The sequence below is a fragment of the Balaenoptera acutorostrata genome, chromosome 5 (genome assembly GCF_949987535.1).
Source record: "Balaenoptera acutorostrata chromosome 5, mBalAcu1.1, whole genome shotgun sequence".
Lineage (NCBI taxonomy): Eukaryota > Metazoa > Chordata > Mammalia > Artiodactyla > Balaenopteridae > Balaenoptera > Balaenoptera acutorostrata.
Window position 1 is genome coordinate 82,346,781 of NC_080068.1, and position 23,655 is coordinate 82,370,435.

Here is a 23,655-nt window from a genome sequence, read left to right on the forward strand (position 1 = left end):
GCCAGGTATCCAAATCCATACTGTCCCAACCATTTAGATGAGAACCCTTTGTATACCTTGTCACCATGTAAGATAAAAAATCCAAGGTGATTCAAAGTCAAGGTCAGAGTGGAGTCTGTAATTTCTCAGATCTGGGGCATTCATTATCTTTGCTACTAGTAATGTTAGCAACCATATATTTCCACTTTCCAAGTACTCTGTCAATTTGTAAGAGCAGAATAGGTTTTGAAATATCTGATATAGAAAACTTGCAGTCTGGCTTTGACAGCTACAGAGCTTAGTTTTGTCACATAAGTTAGTCCAGATTTTTGGTCCACCCATATATAGTTTAAAGTATTGAGCAGTCTAATCAGAGGAGCAGCTGAGATACCCCAGTCGTACAAGAGTGGCCAATGAACTATTCAAAATATTTGGTGATTTGGCAAGCATCTGTGCCAGAGTAGTTAGTACCAGAGTCACTTTTACTTTCTTTGACAGCTTTGAAGATGCCATTTATGGAAGCAAACTGCAGGGTTTGATTGCAATAGTTTCCTGGTATGTCACCCAGGAAAGGTCCAGTAGTATACCTGTTTTTAATACAAAGGGAAAAGTTTTCACTTATTGTCTTTATCTGGGCAACAGACAGCCCTTGAGCTTCTATAGAAATTTTCCTGGACCTAATCACTCACCAGAAGAGACAGAATGATGTTTCTCTAGTCGTGGATACAATGTCTGTTGTTTATCTCTCTTCAATACTTAGTCCAGCAGCTGCTAACATTGGCAGGAATGAAAACTAGTTCAGGTTCTTTTATACTGTCTAGAGTTTGACACAACCAACAGTCAGATTGGTTAGTGAACGTGGCCAAGGTTTGTTAAACTGGCACAAGAGAGTGTTTGTTTGGTTTGTGCCTGACCTGCTGAAAAGCTAAGCAAGACACAGGTTGAAAGAGAGCCTATAATCAAAACTCAGGAGGGGAGTAGGACAGATTGAAACAAGCAATCTCCAATCAGCCTTTTAATAAAGATTAATAAATGTGAAAGAAAAGAAATATTTAATAAAAAGGGGTTTTTCTGTTTGTTGGTTTTTGGGGTGTGTGTGTGTGTGTGTGTGTGGTGTGTAGGGATTCTTAAAATGGGGGGTTGGGACAGGTGAGAGCAAAGTTTCTTGATCTGTGCTCTACGGAAAAGTTGTCTACTTCATGATGCTGTCTGCTTCTGGAGCCTGAGCACTGGTTCCGGAAATCCCTATTTTAGGGTCATTTGTAGGGAATGTCTTCCATGTCTACATTTTTACATTCCACTTGCCCTGATAATAGAGGATGGTATGGGTATGAAATTTTAATGAGTACTACTGAGTTTTTGTAAGCAAGTTTATCTCTGTTGTAAAATGAGTTCCTTGGTCAGATTAAATCCATAAAGAAATGGGAAAATACAGAATGTTCTCAGTTATTAATTTCTCTACCCCTGTTGTGGTATCAGCATGTCTAGTTGGATATCATTCAGTCCATCCACTAAACCTGCAGACAATACCCTGACAGTGAGAATAGCCTAAAGCTGGAGGTAACTCTGAAAAAATCCATTTGGAGTGTGGCAAGGTTCAGTGTGGGCTTTGCAGGACTTCGAGGGGTAAATTGATTTCTTCCACAAATTTGGTGAGATTTACAAGTGGTGCACTGGGAAATAATTTGTTCAGAAATTTTGTGGATACCAGAGAAGAACCAATGGTCTTTTAGTTCCTTAATTTCCCCCCACCTGCACTCATGTCCCATTTAATAGGAGATAAGTGCAAGCCTAAAGGTCAAAATAAAAGAAGGCTACAGGAAGTCTGTTTGGACCAATGTATAATCCGCTTGATAGGAGATTGGAACCAAGATGGCAGAGTAGAAGGACGTGCTCTCACTCCCTCTTGTGAGAACACCAGAATCACAACTAGCTGCTGGGCAATCATCAACAGGGAGACACTGGAACTCACCAAAAAAGATACCCCACATCCAAAGACAAAGGAGAAGCCACAATGAGATGGTAGGAAGGGGGCAATCACAGTAAAATCAAATCCCATAACTACTGGGTGGGTGACTCACAGACTGGAGAACACTTATACCACAGAAGTCCACCCACTGGAGTGAAGGTGCTGAGCTCCACATCAGGCTTCCCAACCTGGGGGTCTGGTAACGGGAGGAGGAATTCCTAAAGAATCAGACTTTGAAGGCTAGTGGGATTTGATTGCAGGACTTCAACAGGACTGGGGGAAACAGAGACTCCACTCTTGGAGAGCACACACAAAGTAGTGTGCGCATCGGGACCCAGGGGAAGGAGCAGTGAACCCAGGGGAGACTGAACCAGACCTACCTGCTAGTGTTGGAAGGTCTCCTGCAGAGGTGGGGGGTGGCTGTGGCTCACCGTGGGGACAAGAACACTGGCAGCAGAAGTTCTGGGAAGTACTCCTTGGCGTGAGCCCTTCCAGGGTCTGCCATTAGCCCCACCAAAGAGCCCAGGTAGGGTCCAGGGTTGGGTTGCCTCAGGCCAAACAACCAACAGGGAGGGAACCCAGCCCCATCCATAAGCAGATAAGTGGATTAAAGTTTTACTGAGCTCTGCCCACCAGAGCAACACCCAGGTATACCCACCACCAGTCCCTCCCATCAGGAAACCTCCACAATCTTCTTAGATAGCCTCATCCACCAGAGGGCAGACAGCAGAAGCAAGAAGAACTACAATCCTGCAACCTGTGGAACAAAAACCACATTCACAGAAAGATAGACAAGATGAAAAGGCAGAGGGCTATGTACCAGATGAAGGAACAAGATAAAACCCCATAAAAACAACTAAATGAAGTGGAGATAGGCAACCTTCCAGAAAAAGAATTCAGAATAATGATAGTGAAGATAATCCAGGACCTCAGAAAAAGAATGGAGGCAAAGATCGAGAAGATGCAATAAATGTTTAACAAAGACCTAGAAGAATTAAAGAACAAACAAACAGAGATGAACAATACAATAACTGAAATGAAAACTGCACTAGAAGGAATCAATAGCAGAATAACTGAGGCAGAAGAACGGATAAGTGACCTGGAAGACAGAATGGTGGAATTCACTGCTGCAGAACAGAATAAAGAAAAAAGAATGAAAGAAATGAAGACAGCCTAAGCGACCTCTGGGGCAACATTAAACTCAGCAACATTCACGTTATAGGGGTCCCAGAAGGAGAAGAGAGAGAGAAAGGACAAGAGAAAATATTTGAAGAGATTATAATCGAAAACTTCCCTAACATGGGAAAGGAAATAGCCACCCAAGTCCAGGAAGCGCAGCGAGTCCCATACAGGATAAACCCAAGGAGAAACACGCCGAGACACATAGTAATCAAATTGGCAAAAATTAAAGACAAAGAAAAATTATTGAAAGCAGCAAGGGAAAAACGACAAATAACATACAAGGGAACTCCCATAAGGTTAACAGCTGATTTCTCAGCAGAAACTCTACAAGCCAGAAGGGAGTGGCATGATATACTTAAAGGGATGAAAGGGAAGAACCTACAACCAAGATTACTCTACCGGGCAAGGATCTCATTCAGATTCGATGGAGAAATCAAAAGCTTTACAGACTAGCAAAGCTAAGAGAATTCAGCACCACCAAACCAGCTCTACAACAAATGCTAAAGGAACTTCTCTAAGTGGGAAAAATAAGAGAAGAAAAGGACCTACAAAAACAAACCCAAAACAATTAAGAAAATGGTCACAGGAACATGCATATCGATAATTACCTTAAACGTGAATGGATTAAATGCTCCAACCAAAAGACACAGGCTTGCTGAATGGATAGAAAAACAAGACCCTTGTATATGCTGTCTACAAGAGACCCACTTCAGACCTAGGGACACATACAGATTGAAAGTGAGGGGATGGAAAAAGATATTCCATGCAAATGGAAATCAAAAGAAAGCTGGAGTAGCAATGCTCATATCAGATAAAATAGACTTTAAAATAAAGAATGTTACAAGAGATAAGGAAGGACACTACATAATGACCAAGGGATCAGTCCAAGAAGTAGATGTAACAATTATAAATATATCTGTACCCAACATAGCAGCACCTCAATACATAAGGCAACTGCTAACAGCTGTAAAAGAGGAAATTGACAGTAACACAATAATAGTGGGGGACTTTAACACCTCACTTACACCAGTGGACAGATCATCCAAAATGAAAATAAATAAGGAAACAGAAGCTTTAAATGACACAATAGACCAGATAGATTTAATTGATATTTATAGGACATTACATCCAAAAACAGCAGATTACACTTTCTTCTCAAGTGCACACGGAACATTCTCCAGGATAGATCACATCTTGGGTCACAAATCAAGCCTCAGTAAATTTAAGAACATTGAAATCATATCAAGCATCTTTTCTGACCACAACACTATGAGATTGGAAATGAATTACAGGGGAAAAAAACGTAAAAAACACAATCACGTGGAGTCTAAACAATACGTTACTAAATAACCAACAGATCACTGAAGAAATCAAAGAGGAAATCAAAAAATACCTAGACACAAGTGACAATGAAAACATGACAACACAAAACCTATGTGATGCAGCAAAAGCAGTTCTGAGAGGGAAGCTGTACAAGCCTACCTCAAGAAACAAGGAAAATCTCAAATAAATAATCTAACCTTACACCTAAAGGAACTAGAGAAAGAAGAACAAACAAAACCCAAAGTTAGCAGAAGGAAAGAAATCATAAAGATCAGAGCAGAAATTAATGAAATAGAAACAAAGAAAACAATAGCAAAGATCAATATAACTAAAAGCTGGTTCTTTGAGAAGATAAACAAAATTGATAGACCATTAGCCAGACTCATCAAGAAAAAGAGGGAGATGACTCAAATCAATAAAATTAGAAATGAAAAAGGAGAAGTTACAACAGACACTGCAGAAATACAAAGCATCCTAAGAGACTACTACATGCAACTCTATGCCAATAAAATGGACAACTTGGAAGAAATGGACAAAGTCTTAGAAAGATAACCTTCTAAGGCTGAACCAGAAAGACATAGAAAATATGAACAGACCAATCACAGGTAATGAAATTGAAACTGTGATTAAAAATCTTCCAACAAACAAAAGTCCAGGACCAGATGGTTTCACAGGTGAATTCTATGAAACATTTAGAGAAGAGCTAACACCCATCCCTCTCAAACTCTTCCAAAAAATTGCAGGGGAAGGAACACTCCCAAACTCATTCTATGAGGCCACCATCACCCTGATAACAAAACCAGACAAAGATACTACAAAAAAAGAAAATTACAGACCAATATCACTGATGAATATAGATGCAAAAATCCTCAAGAAAATACTAGCAAACAGAATCCAACAACACATTAAAGGGATCATACACCATGATCAAGTGGGATTTATCCCAGGGATGCAAGGATTCTTCAATATATGCAAATCAATCAATGTGACACACCATATTAACAAACTGAAGAATAAAATCCATATGATCATCTCAATAGATGCAGAAAAAGCTTTTGACAAAATTCAACACCCATTTATGATAAAAACTCTCCAGAAAGTGGGCATAGAGGGAAACTACATCAACATAATAAAGGCCATATACCACAAACCCACAGGAAACATCATTCTCAATGGTGAAAAACTGAAAGCATTTCCTCTAAGATCAGGAACAGGACAAGGATGTCCACTGTCACTGCTCGTATTCAACATAGTTGTGGAAGTCCTAGCCTCAGCAATCATAGAAGAAAAAGAAATAAAAGGAATACAAATTGGAAAAGAAGAAGTAAAGCTGTCACTGTTTGCAGATGACATGATACTATACGTAGAGAATCCTAAAGATGCCACCAGAAAACTACTAGAGCTAATTAATGAATTTGGTAAAGTTGCAGGATACAAAATTAATGCACAGAAATCTCTTGCATTCCTACACACTAATGATGAAAAATCTGAAAGAGAAATTAAGGAAACACTCCCTTTTACCACTGCAACAAAAAGAATAAAATACCTGGGAATAAACCTGCCTAGGGAGACAAAAGGCCTGTATGCAGAAAACTATAAGACACTGATGAAAGAAATTAAAGATGATACCAACAGGTGGAGAGATATACCATGTTCTTGGATTGGAAGAATCAATATTGTGAAAATGACTATACTATCCAAAGCAATCTACAGATTCAATGCAATCCCTATCAAATTACCAATGGCATTTTTTACAGAACTAGAACAAAAAGTCTTAAAATTTATATGGAGACACAAACGACCCCGAATAGCCAAAGCAGTCTTGAGGGAAATAACGGAGCTGGAGGAATCAGACTCCCTGACTTCAGACTATACTACAAAGCTACAGTAATCAAGACAATATGGTACTGGCACAAAAACAGAAACATATATCAATGGAACAAGATAGAAAGCCCAGAGGTAAACCCACGCACCTATGTTCAACTAATCTATTACAAAGGAGGCAAGAATATACAATGGAGAAAAGACAGTCTCTTCAATAAGTGGTGCTGGGAAAACTGGACAGCTACATGTAAAAGAATGAAATTAGAACACTCCCTAACATCATACGCAAAGATAAACTCAAAATGGATTCAAGACCTAAATGTAAGACCGGACACTATAAAGCTCTTAGAGGAAAACATAGGAAGAACACTCTTTGACATAAATCACAGCAAGATCTTTTTTGATCCACCTCCTAGAGTAATGGAAATAAAAACAAAAATAAACAAATGGGACCTAATGAAACTTCAAAGCTTTTGCACAGCAAAGGAAACCATAAACAAGACGAAAAGACAACCCTTAGAATGGGGGAAAATATTTGCAAACGAATCAACAGACAAAGGATTAATATCCAAAATATATAAACAGCACATGCAGCTCAATATTAAAAGAACAAAGAACCCAATCCAAAAATGGGCAGAAGACCTAAACAGACATTTCTCCAAAGAAGACATACAGATGGCCAAGACACACATGAAAAGCTGCTCAACATCACTAATTATTAGAGAAATGCAAATCAACACTACAATGAGGTATCACCTCACGCCAGTTAGAGTGGGCTTCGTCAGAAAATCTACAAACAAATGCTGGAGAGGGTGTGGAGAAAGGGAACCCTCTTGCACTGTTGGTGGGAATGTAAATTGATACAGCCACTATGGAGAACAGTATGGAGGTTCCTTAAGAAATGAAAAATAGAATTACCATATGATACAGCAATCCCACTACTGGGCATATACCCAGAGAAAACCACAATTCAAAAAGACACATGCACCCCAATGTTCATTGCAGCACTATTTACAATAGCCAGGTCATGGAAGCAACCTAAATGCCTATCGACAGATGAATAGATAAAGAAGATGTGGTACATATATACAATGGAATATTACTCAATGATAAAAAGGAACGAAATTGGGTCATTTGTTGAGACGTGCATGGATCTAGAGACTGTCATACAGATTGAAGTAAGTCAGATAGAGAAAAACAAATATCATATACTAACACATATATGTGGAACCTAGAAAAATGTTAAAGATGAACCGGTTTACAGGGCAGAAATAGAGACACAGATGTCGAGAACAAATGTATGGACACCAAGGGAGGAAAGCGGTGGGGGAAGTGGTGGTGGTGTGATGAATTGGGAGATTGGGATTGACATGTATACACTGACGTGTATAAATTTGATGACTAATAAGAACCTGCTGTAAAAAAAAAAAAATGGAAAAAAACCTATTTATTAAAAAAATTTAAAAATAAGGCTTTTTCAAAAAAAAAAAAAAAAACCTTCACAGCAGCACCTAGATTGGCACTTGATTAAATCACTGGGTACTACAACCTAGCCAAACTACCATAGAAAAAGAACCACAACAGAAGCTAATGGAATTAATTTCTCCTTATTACCATTTTTTCTCTATTACTTTTCCAAAACCTTTGAATGAAAAGACAAAATGGCATGGACATAAGGGGAGATTGCTACTTCTGAAAAGCTGCTACACTTAAACGGTTGTTAAAATGAAATTACTTCCCTTAAAGAATGGAAAAAAAATTCGCTTGATAACTGGCATCTTTTAGTATCCATTTGTCTTTTTCAGATTGTGGGGCATTTTCCTGATAGTTACGGAAAAAAGGTAGGTTTAGAATTGGTTGGAGAAAGGACAGGGGTGTCCATTTGGGGCTTCATCTTTAGCAGCCTTGTTAGCCCTATCGTTTCTTAAAGATACTGCATTTCCTTACTATGGGCTGAACAGTGAACAATGGCAATTTTAGAAGGGAGGTAATTAGCTTGTAATAGAGCAGCAATTATATGCCCTTTAGCAACAGGAGTGCCAGCAGAGGTTAAGAATCCACATGATTTTTAAATCGTGCCAACAATATGGCAGACTCTAAAAGCACATCTGCAGTCAGTGTAAATAGTGACAATTTTCCCTTTTGTTAATGCGTAAGCCCTAGTAAGAGCTATGAATTCAGCAGCCTGGCCTGATTTTACAGTGGGCAGAGTATGTCTCAAGCGGTTCATGTGGGGAAAAGCTGGCACAACATGTTATTAATAGTGTTTACAGGAACCATCACAAAATAGAAGTAAGCCTAAAGAAGTGTCTAGGAGGTTCTTTTGTGGCTTTGAGAGCATTTCTGTGGAATAAAGTAGGGCTCTCCATCATCAGCAAGGGGTAGTAAAGAGCTGGGTTCAAAGTGTTACTATGACATAAGATGATGGAAAGTTTAAACAGTCCTGTTTGTAAAATAAAGAATGTTGCCCACCATTCCAGTTCAAGCCATTAGCCACTGTAGCTGCTCACAAACAGTGCACCTTGAGGGGAATTCAGGATGGAGAAAATAGCACTCATTCTGTGCTTTGCCCCTGGATAGTTAAGATGAAATTTCTGTGAAATTTCATATGTAAATTTCAATGACTCCAGATTCTTGCATCTTCCCATACATAGAAAAGCACTAAAATCATTAACTTGAGATGTCTGTTTTTTGTGATTACCAGTGATCTTTTTAAGTTTGATTACATATTCTTTTCTAGCAAAAAGATCATGTATATCCTGGCTCCTTCCTTACCTCTTTGGATCAGTTGGTCAGAGCTACCTGAGAAGCTGTCCCCCAGGCTATAGTTGTCAGTAATTTCCCCCAATAAAACCTAACTCACAACTTTTATGTGTGCTTTTTTCTTTCATTCTACATGTTCATAGGTGATCTGCCACCATGCAGACAGGTGTTGTCTCATGAACTTGTGAGAGGGCAGATGTAGCATGGGGAACATAAAGGCAAATGCGGGAGTCTAATGTAAGAGTACTGACTTTGTTAATTTAGGTGGCTGTTGGACACAAGCATGGGGGTCTATTTGAGAGGCAAAAGCTTGTCCTAGAATACCTGCAGCAATTCCATTATTTGTGTGGCAGTATAGATGAAAAGGTTTGTCAAAATTAGGTAAGCTGAGAGCTGGGCGGGAGTGAAATGTTAATTTTAAAGCTTCAAAGGAGATTAATGCCTTTGAAGGTCAGGAAATGAGCTCTGGAATAGTGTCTGGGAGGAGGGCATAGCAAGGGCAGCAAAGTTAGCAACTGGTGGCAGCAGCTAGTTGCCCTGAGAAATTTATGTAACTGTTTTTTCATTTTGGGGATAGGAATGCACAAAATTGACTCAATGCATTTTTGGGTGAGTTTTGAATGCCCTGAAATATCTCCTGTCCTAAGTTTATGAGTTGTTTGTACCCATTGAAGTTTGGTTCTGGAGAATTTATGGTCTTGTTCAGCTAGTGCCTTTAGGAGAGTGAAGGAGTATATAAGTGCAGCCTGCTTAGTTTGGTTACAGAGCAAACGGTCGTTAACATACTGAATAAGAGTGGAGCCTTGGGGAAAGGCTACAGAATGTAAGTGAGATAAAAGGATTTGGGAAAATATTGAAGGAGACTTGTAATATCCCTAAGGCAGATGAGTCCACATTAACTGTCTCCCTCTCCATGTAAATGTGAAGAGAGTCAAGATGCATTGGGATTGAAAAGAAAGCTGAGCAGAGGTCAGTCACTGTAAAGCAGGCTGCATCAGCAGGAATTGAGGTAAGAATAGTGTCTGGATTAGGGACTACGTGATGGTGAGGAATTACAAAAGAGTTTATGGCTCTTAGGTCTGCACAAATCAATAGATTTGTTCCCATCTGAGTCAAATTTACCTTCTTTCTTCATTGGCAAGATTGGAGTGTTACAGGGTGAGGAAGTAAAGACAAATACACCCTGCTGTAAGGGAGAGTCTATTATAGGTTCATTTCCTTACTCTGCATCTCTGGAGAGGGGGTACTGGGTTACTGATGGAAACAGTTTATTTATTTTTTTTGAGTAATGCACATGGGCTCTGCACTTAGTAACAATCCAATTCCATTTGCATGTGTGGCCCAGAGACCAACTGGGATATCTTTAAAGATGCATCCTTTTCAGAACAATTTAAATCAAGAGGAGTTTCCAGTAAGGAAAGTAGGAAACTTACGGTTTGGTCTGAGGGCAAGGAAACAAAAACACCTTTCTCATTTATAGTGGCATTACATTTATATAACAAATCTCTACCAAAAATTTTCCTGGTAAGGAGCTGTAAACTAGTGTCTACTGAAAACAAACACAACATAAAAGCTGTGGGTCTAATTTATTCAGTGTCTTACTGAGGACTATGGCTTGGGAAACAGCCTCTCATACAGCTCTGAGAAACTGTTCTGAAGAGGTGGGAAGGAGGTCAGTATAGTTATGATTTTGGCAAAGGGAGTACATGAAATCAAGCACACATCTCAGTAGAAGGTTGTTGCTAGTCACAAGGGACAGGTGTCTCCATTAATGATTTTAGTGATTTTCTAGGTGTGAGAAGATGCAAGAAATTGGGTTCATAAAATTTTCTCCTGAAAATACCGATCTGAAGCCCTGTTCTGTCAGTTTGATGTTTTGTTTTGTTTTTTTCCAGAACACAGAGTGCTTCATTCCTGATCTCCACCCTGAATTCCTTTCAGGGTGTGTTGGAGGTCAGCGACTGCAGTGGCTAATAACTTAATCCTCGTAGAGATGGATGGCAAGCCACATTCTTTAGTTGGCTTTAGAAAGGTTTGATGAGTATTAAGAGGACCTAAGGATATTAGGATGAGCTGAGATATGGGCAATGAAATAGGTTGTCTGAAAATTCCAACCTTGAATAGAATCAGAGGTGACAGGTAGAGATAAATCTTCTGAATGGATGGTAGAGAATTGTACCAGTGTCAAGTTAAAATTCCAGTTCTTGATCCTCTATTTTAAGTTTAATGGTGGGCTCTGGAGTGTAACTGAGGGTTGGCGGACCCCATCAATTGATGGAGAATTGTCCCATCAGAAGAGAAAAACATACCCTCTCGGGGTGCTGGGGCCTATGCGGATTATTTATTTTTTAAATGTCTCCTTTCCCTTAACTGCGGGATAATTATTCTTCCAGTGGCCTTTTTTTTTTTTTTTTTTTTTTTTTTTTTGAGAAGGGGAATTTAGAGCCAGGATCCAGAGATCCAAAAGATCTTCTGGAGGGTCAGAAACAGAGAGGTGCATAAAAAGGTGGAGAAGGGGAATTTATGCTGGATGTGGTGTTTAATTTCTGTTCCAAATCTAATTTTTGTCCTTTCGTCTTGTGAAGGGAATCCCTAAGGCTAGGCATTATAATTTTTGTATCCTCTTCCCAGAGATACCAATAAGACAATAGTTCAGGATGAGAGCTGTGTAAAAAATTTTTCAAATACAGAAGTTTTTCCAATGCAACCTATCCATCAGTTGGCCATTGATGAGTGGGATCTCTATTTATATATTTATTCCAATAGCGATTTAATCCAATAAGCCTTTTTTATGGAAAGACCTGGAGGTAAATTCCCAGGCTTAGAATAAATCTTTACTATAGACACAAGCAGAGTCTTTGAAGTGGGTACAGAAGATGCAACCCCCATGATCCAAGAGTTCATTTCCAGAGTTAGCAAAGTAAGAAAGCAGAGACTTTTGCCATTATGGGCAGTAAGAATGGCGTAGCAGAACCCATGTCTTCATGTTCTCATAGGAATATGAGAGTCCCCCAGTTATAGACCCAATAATCTGTGACACCAGGCAGGTGCTACTACAATGGGACTTTTCCAGCACTAGCCAGACAATGAAGGTTGAGATGACAAAGGTTCCTTCTGACAAATATCCCTGAAAGCTGACATGACCAGACAAACAGCATGCTGCTTGTGATGGTGTCTCAGAATCTCAGTCTATTCAACTGTCCATCAGATACACGGCAGTACATGAACCTTCCAGGTGGTGAAGGCCAGAGGGAAGACCATTTGTCCTAAAGCCAAGCTCTCGGGATGTAGAGCAAGACAAAGGGAAAGCTTCATCCAGTTTTTATACAGAGGACCCACAGCAAACTTTGTCTAAACAGATGTCAGTCTGGTGAGAACCGTGAACTTGCCAGTCTGTGAGCCGGCTTGAACAGCAGACCTATGCCTGCCTTTTACACTATAGTTTTCCTCCTTATGACAAATGACACAAAACACAGAGACAAAAGAAAACAATGACCATCTCTGGGAGGAATGAGATCCATAGAAAACAAGAGTAGTCATAACAAATCTTTATTAGAGTTGCTATACCCAAGGCATGAGTTCACCCAAATATTTTCTCCTGTCAATCTAAATTTCGAAAAAGAAAAGACTTTCCCTACTCTGTTTCCACCGGATCCTGCAGGCAGAGATCCAAGAGATGGATGTGATAAGAATTCTTACCTTCTGCCAGCTCTTGTCAGAGGTCCCTGGATCTCTCCCCTGTGGTAGCCCCAGAGCAGCAGTGTCCAGCCAGTGAAGTGTCCCACATTGGGCATCAAAAGTATAGTAAAGAGGCAATTTTTTCCTTCATCCCTTCTAAGTTCTTTGGCTGGACTAATAATTAAATTGACATAAGACATATTAACTGGAAAAAAATAATTTGGTACATATGGGAGCTCATAAAAATATGAGACTCAAAAAAGTGACCAAAGCAGGCAGTTTTCATACATTTTAAACAAAGAAATAGTATTTGTGAAGAATAGACAAGGGGGTTTGGGTGTGAGTGGCTAATCACTGAAAAAAGTAACAACATTGTGAATTCCCTATCTCTGGTAATAAGGATGCCTTCTACCCTCCAGGTGCAGGGAGGGTACATTTCATATGGAAATTTATTATTTTGGGGGAACAAAGGAGGGTCAGAGTGTCCTTCTTGTGCCAGCTGTTTCTTAAGTAATTTTAATTCAAAATAATCAATATGCCAAAGTGGCATATTTGGGAATGGCCTGCCCTGAACCCCTTCAATTCCTTCTAAATATCCCTTATCATATTTTCAGGTAAATATATCTCCATTTTTATCTTGCTCTTTTGTCTTTAATTATGTGATATTTTGTCTGTTTTAAAATTTCTTTCCTAAACTCACCTGATCTTTTACATGTTTCTGCTTTTGTCTATTTTTTTTCTGAGTTTCTGAATTTCTGATTAGAGTTATTCCTTTATATATGCAAGTGCTTGCTTCAAATTTTTTTCAAATGTGAATACTATACTACATTTTTTCTCTGCTCACGTTTTGTTTCTGTGAGTGTTTTTGTGTATTTCAATGTTTTGATTCGTATTTTCTATGACAGCTTTGTATGAAATATTGCCTGCCTTTTTTGGCTTATTTTAAACTTTTCACATTCTCATCTAGCAGTAACAGTATTTCTGTTTATTTATGGTGAGAGATTTTTATAGTTCACACAGTCATGTAGTTCATAAGTAGCCTATTTGGGAAGACAATGTAGTGGGATATTAGTAGGTTGAGACCTTGTTTTGGGAGAAGATATGATTCTGCTTTTGAGATAGCTCCTTTTTCTTTCCTTGTAATACCCTGATTTCCCCCATGTGTCTTCTTTCCTTCAACAAGTCTCCAATAAACATGCCTTCTCCATTCCCACCAGCAAATAGTATCTTCAGGAGACTCTTACTCTTGTCATGCAAATATTCACAACCCTTCTTTCAATTCCTTAGAAGCCCTGTTCTGACTCACTATGTTGCAGCCATGTTTTGAGCATTTCCACTACATCAGGCAGGCACTTCTCTTTTTTGGAGGGGGTGGTGATTTTATGTGTTTTCTGCCACCACTGGCCTTTGGTAGTTCCCTCTTTTCCCTGCTGTTTCTACCTGGCTCTGCTTAGGTATTGAGTCTGGAGATGGCTCTGCAAGATTTGAATGTTTATTTCTTGACTTACATATACACTTAAGTTTGTAGTATTCTCCATCCCCAAGTTATTTTTGAGAATAGTGTGATTTGCTCTTGGATCTTCCATCTGTATGGTTTTGGGGAAATGTGTGAAGAGATTCGGATTTAGGCAGCCTCCATACCTCCTTGGGAGCCCTGAAGCCCGTATAGTTTTTAAGCATGAGTCTTTATTGACTGGTGCCTCATTGAGAGGCTCTTATACTCTCCTGTATATTTTTCAGCTCTGGCTGTGCTTGTGTTTTACACAGGCTGTCTATCTCTTTGAGCATTCTGTGGTTGCTTCCTCTCTGTAGCCTTGGTGTTCTTCCATTTACTGTTACCGGGGCGGAGATTTTAAGCACTTTTTATTGGAACACAAAACATGACAAGCTACCTGCACAATGTCAGTTCATTTCTGCACACAACATCAAACAATGTAATAAAAGCTCCCTTTCCCCAAACTGCTTGTGTGAATAAGAATAAGGGAACCCATCCTTCCGGATGACTCTTCTCTGAGCCAGAAGACTCAGCTTTGCATGTGAAGCTGCAGTGGACTTCAGACTATTTTTATCCTCTCAGCTTTGGCAGAGCCCATCCTGCAAAACCTTACATAGCAGTTCCCTGTGTCTACTCCCCATGGAACCACAGGAACCAGAATCATCTTTTGACATGCAATATACCTTTATTTAATAATAAAACTGTCACTTCCATAAGCAGTTGGCAAGGAAAAAGAGCACAAGTTGAAAGATAGAAAGTACAGCAGTAAAGCTGGACTTACTAATAATGCTGAGGATGGGCAAAGTCAGATTAGATATCAGAATGAAGGGCTCTGAGATTTGCTTCTAATGGATGGGATGTGATAGAAACACATATTTGAGAGGAAGCTCTCTATCTTTCTCTAAGCTTTGGGCTGCTGTAAAATATCATGACTTTGGGAAAGAAGTTACATTTTGTACTGTCTGGGTACTTAAAAGTGTAGAACAGAAGCGAGAGTTGGCTCCCACAATCATTAATTGACAGAATGATTTAATATTAAGTGACTATTTCAGCAATAATTTTCAAAACTTGCAGAAGAAAATGCTCTGGAAAATGTGGCTAAGGGCTGAATCCCTGTGAAAGCACTGTTTCAGTAAGTGACACTAATTGCAAAGTAATGGCCATAGACTTTGCAATCAGACTATTCTGATCAATGTTTTATTATTTTTTAATTTACCACCTTATAAATCCAGTTGGCCTGCCAGAACTCCTTCTTGAATTCTTTTGGAAATGAGCCTGGACATTTTTAGCTGGTTTCTGCTTGATACATGCCAAACATGGGTTCTTAATTTAAACTCTTATTATGGCAGTACCAGCTACCCTTCCTAAAATCTTAAAGATCTATCAAGATATCTTCCGAATCTTGGTTTCCAGTGAGTCTTAACTAAGCTGTAAAAATATGATTTCTCTTGACACTTGGGATGTCACATTTCCAGGGTAAAAGTAGCTCTTTTTCAATATCTTTCCATTTCTATCCTTTTCAGATATTTAAAGAATAAAGTGTTGCTCAACATAAGTTATGTATTGGGAAAATATTTTTGTCATTAATGCTAATGGTTAAAAATTGAAATGTTGTCTTTGACAAAGTTTATATTGCTAGTGTTACATTTCATTTTATTTATTCTGAGCACAAACAAGCATCTCCTTTAATGCATGCTTGACTGTGATGTTTGATTCGGGGACAAGGTAGTCCCTGGAGAATTCTGGAGCTAATTCTGGCAAAGCAAGGCCTATGGAGCTAAGTTCAAAAAAAGAGTACAGCTGAGTGTCTTGATTTTGTCTCTTAATAGTAGCTCATTATTTTTCCATTTATTAATATTCATGGAATTTCAATAAATATTTTTTCTTATGTTTCCTAAGTCTTTCAGTGTCACTTTTCCAAAGATTTTGTTTGCAACTTGTCCTTGTGCCCTTGCAAATTACTGTGAAAAAGAAAAAGAAAAAGAAAAAAAGCCATCAATGCAGCTGTCAAATGTATGTAAAGTGCCCCTTATTACAAATGATTTCCAAAGGTCTTTGACTCATGTGCAAGGTGTAGTGGAAAGAGCATGGCACTTCCAATGGGGCAGAAATAGATTCCATAGAATCTACAGTCACTTTCCAATCTACGTAGTCACTTTCTAAAACATAAAGTAGAACTTTCAATGCCTCCTCTTTGTCTCAAGCATTTTAATTTCTCTGTTTAAAAGAATCTTTATTGTTATTATTATTATTATCATGTTAACAATGATAAAGCTCATATCTTTTGAGAGCTTATTATGTTGTAGATATTATAATCATTTTAGTGGAGTTGGCATATAATACCTATATCATTGAATCTATTCGTAATGATATTATGATATAATGTAGAGGAAGTTATTAATTAGTCTAAGCCTCCAGTTTTTCATTTGAAATATCAAAACAATTTCTTAGGGTTGTTTTTCAGATTTAAGAAAGCAACAAATTAAAAATAACTAGCATAATGTCTGACACATTATAATCTTTAATAAATGTTAATTTCCTTCCCTTGTTTACTGACCAAAGAGAATGGATGCTGTATTTTTTTCTAATATTGAATATTATATATATATATTAATTGAGGTATAGTTGATTTACAATGTTGTGTTAATTACTGCTGTATAGCAAAGTGATTCGGTTATACATATATACATTTTTTTTTTTAGATTCTTTTCCATTATGATTTATCATGGGTTATTGAACATAGTTCTCTGTGCTATACAGTAGGACCTTGTTGTTTATCCATTCTATATATAAATGCTTACATCAGCTAACCACCACCTCCCACTCCAACTCTCCCTCAACCTCCTCCCCCTCGGCAACCACCAGTCTGTTCTTTTTTCTAGTATTATATTTTATTTGAGAAAATCACTATATAGTTTAAAATTTGCTTTCTTACACATCATCTTAATTTGTTTCTTATTGAAACAGTTTTATTCATGCCATGTACCTAATGGAGAAACAGAGGCCCAGAAAATTCAGTAACTGTTCTCAGACTAACACCAGACTCCTAAAAGTCTTAGTCTGCACTTCATCTATTCTTCTTGAAGCCTCATATTTTTACTTGTGTGCTTTCAGGAAAACTTAAGTCACTTTTACAGACCATTGTTTTGTCATCTAGTTTTTGACTGATTTGGTAAATATTATATTGAAGTAGGAAGCACAAGTACTTTCAGAACCACGTAGATCAACTTGTAACAATGTACTCTTGCCACATCTCAAGTTCTTAGCAAAGATAATAAATTTAGAAGCTTGTTTGTAGATGTGGAAATGACAACTGGGTCAGGACTCTTTATTTGCTATCATGAGGTTGAATGGGAATGACATGGAGGAGCATGGGAATGGTTGCAGAAAGAACGAATCAAACAGAAGTGTGAGAATACACATCTTTGCCTTTTCCCCAATTTTATAGGGAAAGTATTAAATACTTCATCATTATGTGTGATGTGAGCTGTAGGTTTTTAGCAGATTGAGGAAGCCCCTTTCCAGCCGTAGTTTGCTGAGATTTTGTCATTTTATCATGATTTAAGGTTGAATTTGTTAATTTTTTTTCTGTACCTATCGACATGATGATATGCTAATTTTCTTCTTTATTCTGCTAAACTGGTGAATTATATTACTTGATTGTAAAGGAGTAAACCAACTTGCCATCCTAGAATAAAACCCACTTGACCATGATTTATTTTCTTTTTCTTTTTCTCATTATTTTTTTAAAATAAATTTATTTATTTATTTTTATTTTGGCTGCGTTGGGTCTTCATTGCTATGCATGGGCTTTCTCTAGCTGCAGCGAGCAGGGGCTACTCTTTGTTGCAGAGCATGGGCTCTAGGCATGTGGACTTCAGTAGTTGTGGCACATGGGCTCAGTAGTTGTGGCTCGCTGGCTCTAGAGTTCAGGCTCAGTAGTTGCGACGCACAGGCTTAGTTGCTCTGCAGCATGTGGGATCCTCCCAGACCAGGGTTTGAACCTGTGTCCCCTGCATTGGCAGGCTGACTCCTAACCACTGTGCCACCAGAGAAATCCCTGTTTTCTTTTTATATATTACTAGAATCTATTTGCTAATACACGTAGAATTTTTCGCATCTATGTTCATGTGGTCATCGGCTTAAAATTGTCTCTCCTCATGATGTATTTGTCTGGTTTTATTATCAGGGTAATTCTGGTCTCTGCAAAATAAAGTTGAGAATATTTTCTGTACCTTACTTTTGGAAAAAGACTGTGTAAGATTTGTGCATTCTATCAAATTTGATAAGATGCACAAGTGAGAAGTTACCAGTGAAGTCATCTAAGCTTGAATTATTCTTTATGGGGAGATTTTTTATTATAATTTCAGGTTTTTAATAGATATTGAGCTATTCTGATATGTAAGTTTAGTTTTTTACAGAATTTGTCTATTTCATCTTAGTTGTTAAATTCATTAGCTAAAAGAGTTTGATAATGCTGTTCATAATATTTTATTACCATTTCAATGACTTGATGTAGTTTTATCCTCTTTTATCCTGTTATTGATAAATTTGTATTTTATTTCATATTCAGACTTGCTAGGGGTTTATCAATTTTATTAATTATTTCAAATAAGCAAATTCAGGCTTTGGTAATTTTCTCGACTGTTTGTTTTGTATTTATTGACTTTTGTTTTCATCTTTTTATTTTCTTTTACTAATTTTTGGCTTAATTTGCTCTTTTATTAGCCACATAAATTAGACACTCAGGCCATTGATTTTAATCCTTCTTGCTTTTTGAATGTAAGCATTTAAGCTATACATTTTCCTATAAGTGCTGTTTTAGTAGCCTCTCAAAAATTTGGAAAAGACATTTTTATTAAAGTTCAGTTCAAAAATTTATTTTTGGCTTATGATTTCTTACTTGACAATTTGGTTATTTAGCAGTGTGTTGACTAATTTTGAAGTATTTGGAGATTTTTGAGATATCAAAATTATTGATTTTTAATTTAATTCCATATTGGTTGAGAGGACATATTCTGTAAGATGTCAAAGTTTTGAAAATTTTTAGACTTATTTTATGGCCCAGGATATGATTTATTATGGGTTATGTTCCAGGTGTACTGGGAAAGAATGTATATTCTGCAACTGTTTGTAGAATGCTTTATAAATATCAATAGTTCAAGTGGATATACAGTGTCATTTCAGACCTTCAGTATCCCTATTGATTTATCCATTTAGTTGTTTAATCAATGACTGAGAGATTTCCAGATCTGGCTGTGGGTTTGTTGATTTCTTCTTTATTTGTAAGTTTGGTTTATGTATTTAGAAGCTCTGTTACTATGTACATGCACATTTAGGATTTTTATGTTTCCTTGATCAATTAATCCTTTTTCATTGTGCAATGTCCCTCTTCATTTTTAATAATACTCTTTGATTTTACTTTGCCTGCAATTAATATAGCCATACCAGTTTACTTATGCTTAGTATATGCATGATACAACATTGTATACCTTTACTTTTGAACTGTCTCTTTGTATTTAAAGGGCATCTTTCTTAAATAGCATGTAATTTTTTTATTCACTAGTCTGAAAATTTTCTGTCTTATAATTGGAGTGTTAACTTCATTTACATTTAATACAATTTTGATATATTTGGTTAAGTCTACCAGAAACTGGAATGATATATCTACAAGCCAAGGAATGCCAAAGGTGGCCAGCAAACCACCAGAATGTAGGAGTGCAGCATGCAGCAGCTTCTCCTTCATAGCACTGGAAAAAAACAACCCTACCAACACCTTGATTCCAGAACTATGAGCCAATAAATTTCTATTGTTGAAGCCACCTAGTTTGTGGTACTTTGTTGGAGCAGTCCTAGGACACTAGTTTACCAGGTACATGTAGAATTTATACTGAGGGTCTGTTTGAGATGATATTACTTAGAAAGATAAAGATTGTCAAGCAGGTATCAATTTAAATTCTGGAATTTTTCTTTTCCAATACTGTTGTGTTTTTCTCCTCTTAGGAAGTAGCACCAAAAGTCATAGTTGCCTGATCAATGTTTACAAAGTGATTATATCTTAGAAAAATGTGCCATAGATCAAAGACCACTTTGAAATAGTCAGCATAACTAGTTCACAATAATATACATATTTATTGTTTTAAAATATACTTAACATAAAATTCACCATTTTAACCATTTTAAGTGTACAGTTCAATGGCATTAAGAACATTTGCATTGTTGTACAACTATCATTACCATCACAATATATTTTGACATCTAAACTTAGCTTGTTATGAAGAATTGAGCATTTAAACCAATTTAGGCTCTCACTCCTTTGACTGAGACTTAGGAGTAAATAAGCCAGTGAAAATAAGCCCATCATTTCTAATGTCATTAAGAAGATTATTCACTTGATCCCTTGTGACTTCTTCAACAGCCCACACTTCTTTCACAAGGACAAGTTAAAGACAAAACAAAAAGCAGGAGAACAGGAGACCTAGCAAAGCTGAGTTCTAGTCCAAAGTGGTCATTAGTTTTTTCTATCATCAGTCATATCAATTCATACCCACTCTGAAAAATTACACTCATATCATGATAACTTCTTATCTTGGGTTAAGATGTGAGATGTCAGGGGGATAAAGAATTGCTACTGTTTCATTTTTTTTCCTTTTTATCAAAATAAACAGGCCTTTCTATGTTTAATTACATGATATACAAAGGTATATTTAGTATAATGAGAAAGGCCAATGGAGTAGATTGAAAAGAAATATTACTACCAATTACATAAGCCAACCCAGAAGACTTGAAGTGATGGCAGCATTCTTGGTATAGATCAACATTTCCTGATTCATGTATTAACATCACTCACTCAGTGTATTCCAGAGAGATCAGGGCTCTTTTCTACTCCATGAGAAAGTTATATGTATGTTGGCTGGTTTATAGGGACAAATAGATATGAAATGGGGACCCCAACTTTCCTTCCTATTGGAAGAAGAACTGGGATTTTATCAACAGGAGAAAAAGATATATAGGTCAGTCCTTGAAAAGTAAAATGGATAGAACTAGGATGATTTTGATAAGCATGGCACTACATTGATTGTTGTATTTCTCTGATCCTGACTTTTAGGCACAATAAGGCATGGAAAAGCCTTATCCGAAAGGAATGTTCTTGTTTCCTCTGACTTCCCTTTGCTTCCTTGCTCAAAACAGCACTCTCACCCTCTGAAAATCTGAGAAGTGATATATTTATATATGAGTTATAAGTCTATTAAGCAATTTTAATGGCATTCAATAATGTGTATATATATATATTCTAAAAATGGCTTACATAATGCTTATTATTTAAATAGGATATATGTATAAGTTACTGAACTTTATGGGGTTGATGGCATGAATGTAGCTTTTCAAAATATAAAAAGAGAGAGAGAGCATTCAGGAACCCCAGGAGTTAGTGTTCTTATGGTAAAAACACTAGTACCAATTCCCTATCACTCTTTGCCAACTCAGCACATGGCTCTAGTTTATTCACACCTCACATGTCTATCCCATACACACACAGTACCAGATTAGTGACTCATTTGAAATCTGCACTACCTGGATCATTGAGAAAGTCTTATTATATAGTACTTCAATAAAAGCTAATGAAAAATTTTTTCAGACTTTATAAACCTATACTGACTTTATAATTTAGTCATCTTGGTATACATAGAAGACAGAACCTTTTTTTCTAGTTTTCTCTGAGTTTATTACAATGTTCCTTGCAGCCATTACCCCTTGCTTGTGATTATTTTCAATGGTTTGATGTTTAAGGATGCAATCTAGCCTTTAACTGACAAATTGCCTTCTTAGCAAAACAATAAAAAGCTGTGATGTTATTTACCCTTCGTGATCAAGTGCATGGCTGGGAAGAAAATAGTTCTTTACTTCCTTCAGGTTGCTTTCCTATATTACAGCCCCTGTGAAGACTACGACTTTCAGTACAGCATTTATAGCAGGACGATAATTTCCTCTCCAAAAGTCAGTACAGCATAGAGTCAAGGTAAATTAGAATAGTTGTTTGCCTGTTTGTTTGTTCTTCCTTGAAAATACACTTTCCTAAAAAGTATATTAAACCAAGAAAATTAAATCCCTCAGTTATTTTTGAAAGAGAGCCTTTTATTTTTTATAAATTAATTAGTTAATGGAAGAGGGAATGACTTGAAAACAGGAAGGGACAAAATCTCTTCTCAATTATTCCAATTTTCATTTTCAAATTCAAATCTTAAAGTTCTAACATTTTGGAATGCTTGTTGAACAATACTGCACTTTAGATGCTATCTTCAAAGAGGGCAGGACGTGCATATCTATACCATAATATCCCTTATATCTTTGTTATCAGTACTGACATCTCATAAATATTAACTAGAAACAACTTTCTCATCATCTTCTCTTAATCTCACCTGTCCTTCCTCTACTATCCTCTTCTTCCCTCCTTCCTGGGACAAAATATGTTTGCTGAATTTATTTGAATATCAAGTATTAAAACATATTAATAACAAAATTATTTATCCAAAGCCACAATAGTACATACATACACATGCACCATTCCTGCCGTAACAGTTGCAATTTTTATAATCAATCCAGATCCTAGCACTGGACTATCAGAGGAAGCTGAGGGCACCAAGAGTGACACAGTTTTGTTAAGAAAAGGTCATTTTGGTGAAGAAAAAAACCCATAGGATTACAACCTAATGATTAAAAACTTAGATGAACACCATTTCTGGCATTTCAGAGTTGCATGATCAAGTTACTTAATCATTCACTCCAAACTCAAACTTCTTAATTCATAATGTGGGGAATGATAACCTGTCTTATATACTTATTGTTATGCTTAAATAAGATAATGTGTAGAAAATGCTTAGCGTGGTGCCCGCACAAGATGGCTTCTAAAACAATAACTTCCTTGATGATGTTGGGTTACAATTAATTTTAGTTCTCAGCCAATTGTTAACATGCAATAATTTTTGCATGAAAAACAATAATTCAGGAATTGGAAAACACATTTCTCCCTTTTGCTGTTCTTTATTAATCAGTTTGGGAAAGGAATAACCAGATATGTGTGATATGCTTAAGTTGTAAATGGTTGTTGTTTAAATTATTATTAATACCTCCTCTCACAGTTTTCTCAAATTACACAGGTTTAAACCACTGCTCAGTGATGATCTGTAATATTTATTTTAACACAAAGCCCACTTCTTTTTGGACTTAATTTTGGAAATGTACTTTGAGGTCAGGATTTAAGAGGACTCTGAGAACTTTTAGGCAATGGGGAGCTATGGAAGCCTTCTGATTGGAAGGATGGATTATTAGGTGTTATTTTAGGAAGATTATTTTGATATTCTGACTAGATTGAAGTGGGAAGGTAAGGAGTTCTGTTAAAACTGGCATTTTATGTGTAAGTGAAATAATCAGGAACTCAATA